This window comes from Aegilops tauschii, chromosome 3, assembly GCF_002575655.3.
Source record: "Aegilops tauschii subsp. strangulata cultivar AL8/78 chromosome 3, Aet v6.0, whole genome shotgun sequence".
NCBI classification, from domain to species: Eukaryota; Viridiplantae; Streptophyta; class Magnoliopsida; order Poales; family Poaceae; genus Aegilops; species Aegilops tauschii.
The window spans coordinates 422,752,255-422,762,607 of NC_053037.3; positions in this window are offsets into that span (position 1 = coordinate 422,752,255).

Genomic DNA, 10,353 nt, shown 5'->3' on the forward strand with positions numbered 1-10,353 from the left:
GGGGCGCGCGGGAGTTTGAATTAAAGTCGAAAGCAGGAGGGCCCCACTGACGTCCGCGGCCGCAGGCTGGCTGACGCGCTGGCGGTCCATTTGTTGGCGCGTTGCGGCCACCGGGCCCGCAGGAGGGTGGGCCCCGAGGAAGCCCTGCCAGACGCGCGCGCGGGGAGGGGGGAGCACCTTGCCGCCGGCGAGAACCGCCGCGCGAGGAGGGGCCGCGGCCGGGACCACCACCAGCATTCCCGGAGCGACGCGGGAAGCTATGATGCTGTGGCCAGGGACCTGGGAGGGGGGCGAAGCGTCGCCGGCATCGGCGCCGTCGTCGCTGATAGGGCCGGAGGGCGGAGAGGGGCGGCGAAAATCCACACAGTGGGTCACAAAGATGCAGACGGGGTGGCAAAACGTGTGGAGCGCGAGCCGCTCGGCGCGGTCGGGGTCGGCGTCAGGGAGCACCGCGTCAGACTCGGAGAGGAAGAGATCGGCCTCGCGGGGGATGGCGTCGGGGTTAGGCGCCCAAGCGGAGAGACGGAACGCCGAACTGTCCGCACCGGAGCATGTCTCGGGCGCGAGCTCTTCGATCTCGCAGTATGGCGCAAGCAGGGTGTCAGCAGAGGAACAGATCCATGCGTGCTCGGGGATGCCGGTGATCTCCGGGTCCACCTTGAAGCGGAGGGCGACGGGCTCGGCGCCGGCGGCACGACTCCAAGGGTGGAGGAGCAGGCGGAAACATTGAGAACGCACGTTGGCGAGGCCGACCCGAGCGCACGTCTCCGGCCGGGAGAAACGGAGAAGGAACTCGCCAGGCAGGCGGCTGTGGACTTAGAAGTCGGCATCCGAGAGCTCGAACTTGGAGGCGAGCAGGTCGGCCACGTCGGCGCAGGAGACTCGCGTGCGGTTGCCGGCCAGGACGGCGACGAGGGCGCGCTGCTCCAGGGCCTCCTCGGCCGCGCGAACCTCCGCGGAGAGAGGGAGGACGCAGAGCGCGCTCGGTGGGCACAGAGCGGGGTGGCCGGACATGGGGACCGCAAGGGATGGGGCAGAGCATGGGGAGCGCGACCGCGAGGAGGCAGAAGGATGCGACGGGGAGGAGCCGGAGAGGGGCGGCGGGGAGAGGATGGCCAGCGAGGCGGAGGTGGAGGCTGTGGCGTCGCTGGGGGCGGGGGAGCCATCGCCGGAAGGAGGAGACGGGTGCACCGCGGCTCGGCTGTCCCCGCTGGAGACCGCAGGGGAGACAGGCCGGGGGGAGGCGGGCGGCGCGTGCCGGCGCTTGGCCGGGGGGTCCGCAGATTGACGACGCATCCAAGTGCAAAACTTGGCGACGTGCCCGTAGTGCCTGCAGCGGCGACAACAGATGTCGCGTTGGCATTCGTTGAGGGGGTGGCCCGAACGGAGGCAACGAGGGCAGGCATCGGCGGGGATGGGGGAGCCTGGGGAGGCGGCACGAAGACCCGGTGGAGGACGCCGGAGACGGGGGCTGCGAGGCCTCTTGCCATGCACCTACACCCACGGCTCAGGGGAAGCATTGCGCGCATCCAGGTCACCGCCGACGCGGCAGATCTCAGATCTGGGGGCGAGCACCGGCGGAACAGGGAGCGGGGAACCGGCCTCGGAGGACACGAGGGGGTCGCCGCACAACGCCTGGCGGTAGGAGCCGGGCCGGGAGAGCCGGCGGGAGGAGTCCGCGGAGGACGGGCTGTCGTCGAGCCAGCGTCGCACGCGGTCGCGGCCGCCGGGGGCGGGGGGAGTGGACTCCATGCGGTGGACAGCGAGGCCGGAGCGGCCGGCGCTGGAGCATGGTTGGGTGGCCGCCGGGGCCGGAGTGGCCGTTGGTGGGGGGAGTGGGGCTGCGGGAACGGGGCTGCGGGAGCGGGGCTGTGGGAGCGAGACCACCTCAAGGTGGATTAGCGTCATGAGGAGGAGTTGTGATTACGACTAGTGACCAACTTGCTATATGATGTGTCACTGATGAAAATGATGATCATGAGGAGGTGTTATATGACAATGATGTATTATGATGATAAGTTGTTAATGACATGATGATGATATTTATTATATCATTGGGTGAAAGAACCGCGGATTAGTTTCAAGTGCATGTCCATCCACTTGAAACTAGTCCACAGTTCTTTCACGCAGTGATGTAATAACTCATTATGATGTAAAAACAATCTCTAAATTGCTGCTGTATGAAAACTTGTATAAAGGTGTATGAATACAACATGAAATAAAAAAGAAATATAATATGGAATAATAATAGTAGCGCGGGCTGCGAGAAGCGCTACTAGTAATTACTAGTAGCGCCCTTCCAGGAAGCGCTACTACTAAGTGGATATAGCAGTAGCGCGGGTAAACCCACGCTACTGCTAACCTTTAGCTGTCATGCCGTACTAGTAGCTTCGCCACCCGCGCTACTGGTAGGCCAAAAACTCGCGCTACTGCTAGGCTTTTCCCTAGTAGTGAGACGTTATGAACGTTTGACAAGCTCGATATGATGACTACTTGATAGTTTAGTGCACCATGCTTTACGGCTTAGAATCATGGCTCCTAAGACGTTTTGAATGCCATGAAACATATGAGATGTTCCAAGAGATGTAATTGGTATTTCAGACTCATGCCCGTGTCGAGAGGTATGAGACCTCTGACAAGTACTTTGCCTACAAGATGGAGAAGAATAGCTCAGCCAGTGAGCATGTGCTCAGAATGTCTGGGTACTACAATCGCTTGAATCAAGTGGGAGTTAATCTTCCAGATAAGATAGTGATTTCCAGAGTTCTCTAGTCACTATCACCAAGCTACTAGAACTTCATGATGAACTATAATATGCAAGGGATGACAAAAACGATTCCCGAGCTCTTCGTGATGCCGAAATCGGCGAAAGGTAGAAATCAACAAAAAGCATCAAGTGTTGATGGTTAACAAGACCACTAGTTTCAAGAAAAAGGGCAAGAGAAGGAAAGGGAACTTCAAGAAGAATGACAAGCAAGCTGCCACTTCCATGAAGAAGCCCAAAGCAGGACCTAAGCCTGAAACTAAGTGCTTCTACTGCAAAGGGAATGGTCACTAGAGGCGGAACTGCCCCAAATACATGGAGGATAAGAAGGATGGAAAAGTGAACAAAAATATATTTGATATACATGTTATTGATATGTACTTTACTAGTGTTCGTAGTAACCCCTGGGTATTTGATACCGGTTCAGTTGCTAAGATTAGTAACTCGAAATAGGAGTTGCAGAATAAATAGACTAGTTAAGGGTGAGGTGACAATGTGTATTGGAAATGATTCCAAAGTTGATACGATCACCATCGCACACACTCCCTCTACCTTTGGGATTAGTGTTGAACCTAAAATAAGTGTTATTTGGTGTTTGCGTTGAGCATGAATATGATTGGATCATGTTTATTGCAATATGGTTATTCATTTAAGTCAGAGAATAATTGTTGTGCTATTTACATGAATAAAACCTTTTATGGTCATACACCCGATGTGAATCGTTTATTGGATCTCGATGGTGGTAATACACATATTCATAATATTGATGCCAAAAGATACAAAGTTGATAATGATAGTGCAAAATATTTGTGGCATCACCGTTTAGGTCTTATTGGTGTAAAGCGCATGAAGAAACTCCGTACATATGGACTTTTGGAATCACTTGATTATGAATAATTTGATACTTGTGAACCATGCCTCATGGGCAGGATGACTAAAACTCTGTTCTCCGGAACAATGGAATGAGCTAATGACTTATTGGAAATAATACATACCGATGTATGTGGTCCGATGAGTATTGAGGCACACGGCGGGTATCGTTATTTTCTGACATTCACAGATAATTTGAGCAGATATGGGTATATCTACTTAATGAAACACAACTCTAAAACATTTGACAAGTTCAAAGAATTTTAGAGTGAAGTGGAGAATCATCGTAATAAGAAAATAAAGTTTCTACGATCTGATCGCGGAGGCGAATATTTGAGTTACGAGTTTGGCCTTCATTTAAAACAATGTGGAATTATTTCACGACTCACGCCACCTGGAACACCATAGCGTAATGGTGTGTCCGAACGACGTAACCATACTTTATTAGATATGGTGCGATCTACAATGTCTCTTACCGATTTACCACTATCATTTTGGGGTTATGCATTAGAGACAGCCGCATTCACATTAAATATGGCACCGTCTAAATCCGTTGAGATGACACCGTATGAACTGTGGTTTGGCAAGAAACCTAAGCTGTCATTTCTTAAAATTTGGGGATGCAATGCTTATGTCAAAAGGCTTCAGCCTGATAAGCTCCAACCCAAAGCAGAGAAGTGCGTATTCATAGGATACCAAAAAGAAACTACTGGGTATAATTTCTACCATAGATCCGAAGGCAAAAATCTTTGTTGGTAAGAATGGGTCCTTTCTAGAGAAGGAGTTTCTCTTGAAAGAAGTGAGTGGGAGGAAAGTAGAACTTGATGAGGTAATTGTACCTTCCCTCGAATTGGAAAGTAGCACATCAGAGAAAACCGTTCCCGTGATGCCTACACCAACTAGAGAGGAAGCTAATGATGATGATCATGAAACTTCAGATCAAGTTACTACTGAAATTTGTAGGTCGACCAGAGCACGATCTGTACCTGAGTGGTCCGGTAATATTGTCCTGGAAGTTATGTTACTAGACCAAGGCGAACCTACGAACTGTGAAGAAGCTATGATGAGCCCAAATTCCGACAGATGGCCTTAAGCCATGAAATCTGAGATAGGATCCATGTACACTGGTGCGGAGACCTGCTATACAAACGGTTTTTAACCCCTTTCCGCGACGGTGTTTGGAACCGCCGCCAAGTGAGTGTGGGCGATAGGGGGGTCCTTCCCACACGACCCAGAAACCGTCGGGGATAGGCCCTCCTGGCAAACAGGCTGGGGCAAAACGAGCTCGTGCGCGATCTGGCGAGTCATCGAAACCCAATCGTTTCAGTTCGTATGTACATCCCACACGGTGAATCTAAGAAAAACATTTCCGTTCGTATGTATATCACACAGAGTTTTTGTGTGGAAACGTTTGTGCAAGGTGGCCTAACGCAAACAGTTCTCTGCCAGAAGCCGTGTGTGATTGTTAGTTGATCGAACACGCCTACTTTCTAGAAACCGTGTGAGTTGTTTGAGTTCATCGCCCACGGTGATGTCTGAGTAACCGTCTGCAATAGAAAACCCCAATAAGCAGGGTAATTAGCCTATTATTGATAATCCATGTAGTAATCAAATTGATATTTCTTATAAAACACGCCAGATATTTCATATCCTTATAACGGCAACCATGATTTCATAATCGGATTACATCAGATAGCTTCGGCACTCAGTTAAGCCATTACACAACAGCACCAAGTTTCACATGCAACATCAAAAACCTTTGGAAACTAGCATCATACACGGTAATTAGACAGATGAATCTCATCTGGGAAACTGCAGAAGCGGAAGGCAAATATTGAGCCTTCAGTGATGTTGAATGTCCTTGCAACTTTAGGCCAGTGGCTATGGATAATTGCCTGCCCAGCCTTCGTCCTCTTCAGGAAGACTTCAATATTGTACCATGGGTGTTGAATGAATATCTTCCTCGCCTCTTGACCATGCAGGTGGTTTGAGAGGTAATCATCGGTGAACTGCTTTGAAAAGTACTGAAAACCAAGATATGCATAAATCGCTGTTATAAATTTTGAAATGGCGCAAGGGGTAAAAACAAGTTAAAAGAGTTAGTACCATCCTATAGCTGTCTGATGTCTTCTTCATTGTGCAAACAAAGATCTTGCTGTTATTCGTCGCAAGTTTCTTCATCCTAACAATCTTTCTGAGTTTCTTGACTTGACTGATATTCATGGACATCTCATTTCCCCATATGCAAAATGGGTCGAATAGTGGGTCTAAGCCTCTGACAGCAGGACCTACATGTGCAAAACCAAATTGTAAGAAACCTAAATATTAGAATGATTGCTGCAACTGCACAATAATGTGCTATTAGCGAAAGGACCATGCATGAGCAAACCTCGATGGTAAACCACAATGTCTCCCATTGTTTCCCTGCAACACACATACGGAAGATCTTGATCAAGTTAACTGAGAGTTGCCATACTATCACTAGAATATGTATTGAGTACATCCAAATTCGATTTATTTCACATGCATAACAATACAAAATTGTACCCACAACAAATGAAAATAAAATTGCAGAATCGAACCAAATAGTTAAATGGACAGCAGACCAAATGAACCAAAACAGTTAACTGAGCACGACATTGCAGAACAGAAACATGTACTAGAAGATAAGTCAGTTAACAAAACAAAGAATGCTTGAGAACAGTACTGCAAAATGTAGCAATTGTTGGACCAAACTGTTAACTAAACATTACATTTTAGATGACCAAACTGGTGGTGGCCTCGAGAAAACAGCACGAACTGTATTTTAAAGTAGACAACCGCGTGGCGGCGTTGATGCTGCTCCCTCAAGATCTGGTGGTCGGCACGCATGGCAGCCATAGCGACCTCGTGCGCACGTGCGGCCGCGATTTGCTTCTCCGCTGCCAGATGCTACTGAGCTCCAGGTTATACTGCATGCAAAATGGCTGTGGGCGGCGCTTAATTGGAGGTGGGGGACAGTGATTTCGGCGGAAGGTGTCGTGCCGCCGGTCGGGGCATGTGGGACATGGAAGGAGGAGGATGGTGTGGGTGGGGTGTGGATTACCTGACCATACCGACGAGGCCGCGCAACAAGAAGAAGGGTCAGCGGTGAGGAGGCCGCGCAGCAAGAAGAAGGGTCACCGGCGAGGAGGCGGCGCTCCAAGAAGAAGGGTCGCCGGCGAGGAGACGGCACTGCAAGAAGACGGGTAGCCGGCCAGGAGGCGGCGCTACAAGAAGAAGGGTCGCCGACGAGGAGGCTGAGCTGTCAGTAAGGAGTAGTGAAGGTTTGAACTTGGAAAGCAAGGAGGAACATTGGAAATGTGGGTTTTGGTGGGAGGGAGGGGGCGGGGAGATAGATATTTCCGCGGTGGTAGAAAAATTTCGCTCGGTGCCGCGAGAAACTGGCGCGCAAGTGTGGTTCAAGCAGGGGCGATGGACTGTACAGGACGAAGCTTCCTGCATAAGCCAGACAAGACGGTGCGCCAAGATATTTTATATCGCATCCCACACGATTCTTTCTAGTAAAATGTTTGTGGTATACCAGATTTTTCATTATGTTTGGAAAGACAAAATGGTGTTAAGGAGGGAAAGGATGGTTAAGTGTATGCTAGAATATTTATGTACAGTGCACATGCAACTACATGAGTGTTGTGTTTAAATTTGGAATTATTCTGGGTTCGTTAGGCATTTTTATGCATTAATTGAGTTTCTAGGCATTTAATGTGCATAATTCAAATTTGAACTACAAGCACATGCTCCAGTGCACCAAAGTTTGCTGAAAAATCACATGTGTGTCATTGGGTGAATTTATAGGTCCCATGCAAGAAATGGGAATGAAATTCAAATATCCGGGCATCGTGGCTTGGCCGTTAACACTGAGAAACTTGGTTTTTAAATTCCTGGAAATTCAAAACTCGCGTGAAAATCATGAAACTTGGCATGGTGTCATGACATGGCACCAACATGTTGTGGTAATTTTTTGGCCGAATTGGAACAAGCTTTGGTATAAGCTTCTTGCAAACCGGAGCTTCTCTCAAGAAGGCTCGTGGTTCCGAGAGGGAACGTGTCACCTCCGTGTGCGAAACGACATACGTACACTGCCTCCGCCTTAATTTTTTACACACGCAGATTAGATCAAATAGAAGTATCTTGCTAAATTTTGGAATTATTCTGGGTTCGTTTGGCCTTTTTATACATTAATTAAATTTCTGGGCATTTAATGTGCATAATTTAAATTTGAACTACAAGCACATGCTCCAGTGCAACAAAGTTGGTTCAAAAATCACGTGTGTGTCCTTGGGTGAATTTCTAAGTCCCATGCAAGAAATGGGAATGAAATTCAAACATCTAGGCGTCGTGGCTCGGCCAGAAAGATTGAGAAACTTGGTTTTTTAATTCATGTAAATCCAAAACACGCCTGAAAATAATGAAACTTGGCATGGTGTCTTGACATGGCACCAACATGCTGTGGTAATTTTTTTGGCCGAATTGGAACAAGCTTTGGTATAAGCTTCTAGCAAACCGGATCTTCTCTCAAGAAGGCTCGTGGTTCCGAGAGGGAACGTCACCTCCGTGTGCGAAATGACAGACACTGCCTTTTCCCGCCTTAACTTTTTTACACATGCAGATTAGACCAAATAGAAGTATCGTGCTAAATTTTGGAATTAATTTTGGGTTCCTTTGGCCTTTTTATACATTAATTGAATTTATGGGCATTTAATGTGCATAATTCAAATTTGAACTACAGGCACATGCTCCAGTGCACAAACGTTGGTTCAAAAATCACATGTGTGTCCTTGGGTGAATTTCTAGGTCCCATGCAAGAAATGGGAATGAAATTCAAACATCTGGGCGTCATGGCTCGGCCGGAAAGATTGAGAAACTTGGTTTTTTAATTAATGTAAATACAAAACACGCCTGAAAATCATGATACTTGGCATGGTGTCATGACATGGTACCAACATGCTGTGATAATTTTTTTGGCCGAATTAGGACAAGCTTTTGTATAAGCTTCTTGCAAACCGGAGCTTCTCTCAAGAAGGCTCGTGGTTCCGAGAGGGCACGTGTCACCTCCATGTGCGAAACGACATACACTGCCTTCTCCCGCCTTAATTTTTTTACACAGGCAGATTAGACCAAATAGAAGTATCGTCATAAATTTTGTAATTATTTCGGGTTCGTTTGGCCTTTTTATACATTAATTGAATTTCTGGGCATTTAATGTGCATACTTCAAATTTGAACTACAAGCACATGCTCCAGTACAGCAAACTTGGTTTAAAAATCACATGTGTGTCCTTGGGTCAGTTTCTAGGTCCTATGCAAGAAATGGGAATGAAATTCAAACATCTGGGCGTCGTGGCTCGGCCGGAAAGATTGAGAAACTTGGTTTTTTAATTCATGTAAATCCAAAACACGCCTGAAAATCATAGAACTTGGCATGGTGTCATGACATGGCACCAACATGTTGTGGTAAATTTTTTGGATGAATTGGGACAAGCTTTGGTATAAGCTTCTTGCAAACTAGAGTTTCTCTCAAGAAGGCTCGTGGTTCCGAGAGGGAACGTGTCACCTCCGTGTGCGAAATGACATACACTGCCTTCTCCCGCCTTAAGTTTTTTACACAAGTATATTAGACCAAATAGAAGTATCGTGCTAAATTTTGGAATTATTCCGGGTTCGTTTGGCCTTTTTATACATTAATTGAATTTCCGGGCATTTAATGTGCATAATTCAAATTTGAACTACAAGCACATGCTCTAGTGCACCAAAGTTGGTTAAGAAATTGCATGTGTGTCCTTGGGTGAATTTCTAGGTCCCATGCAAGGAATGGGAATGAAATTCAAACATCTGGGCGTCGTGGCTCGACTGGAAATATTGCAAAACTTGGTTTTTTTAATTCCTGTAAATCCAAAACACGCCTGGAAATCATGAAACTTGGCATGGTGCCATGACATGGCACCAACATGCTGTGGTAATTTTTCTGTCTGATTAGCGAAGGCGCACATATTAACAATCAACAAAGTCATTTTGGAACAAGTGCTCTCACGTTACAAATCGGAAACACAAGTATTATTGAAACTGTGGGCGTTCTACTTACCAATTATGTGCTGCCACGCATCCCCTTTTTTATTGGCTAGGAGGTGCCGTGCGGGGTAGCTATTTGAGTACGGGAGGCGTGCGATCAGACCCCTGCGCGTGCTCATCGGGAGGAGAGCCCTTTGACCTCTATCCGTCGCCCACCTCCCTACCAACGTCTCCATTAATGGCGCCCGAGCCCCTGTTTCACGGCGTGGCTATGTCTCACTGGACTGAGATTTAAGAAAGAGAAACGAAGATCTGAAAAGAAAGTTTTGCACGGATCTTGATGTAAGATCCGACAGACCTATATAGCATCGACTGCGACTTATAGCAAGACTGAAGAATATAAGGACGATGACAGTGGATAATAATTGTCTTACATATTTAGGAACATAATTAAAAAAGCCACATGCGGCAACACCTGAAATACACAAGGGCAAAACAAGAAGGAAGACAACAATCTGGCTCGCTGATGTCTACTTTTTTGATGCATTGCTGCAGGCCGCGGGAACTAGTCTCCACGGCGAGCAGCGATGAGCTCTTTCGTGTCCTCAAGATGCTGCTTGAGAGCATCCATGGATTCCTCCACCAGCCTTTTGCGCTTGGTGCACAGCATGG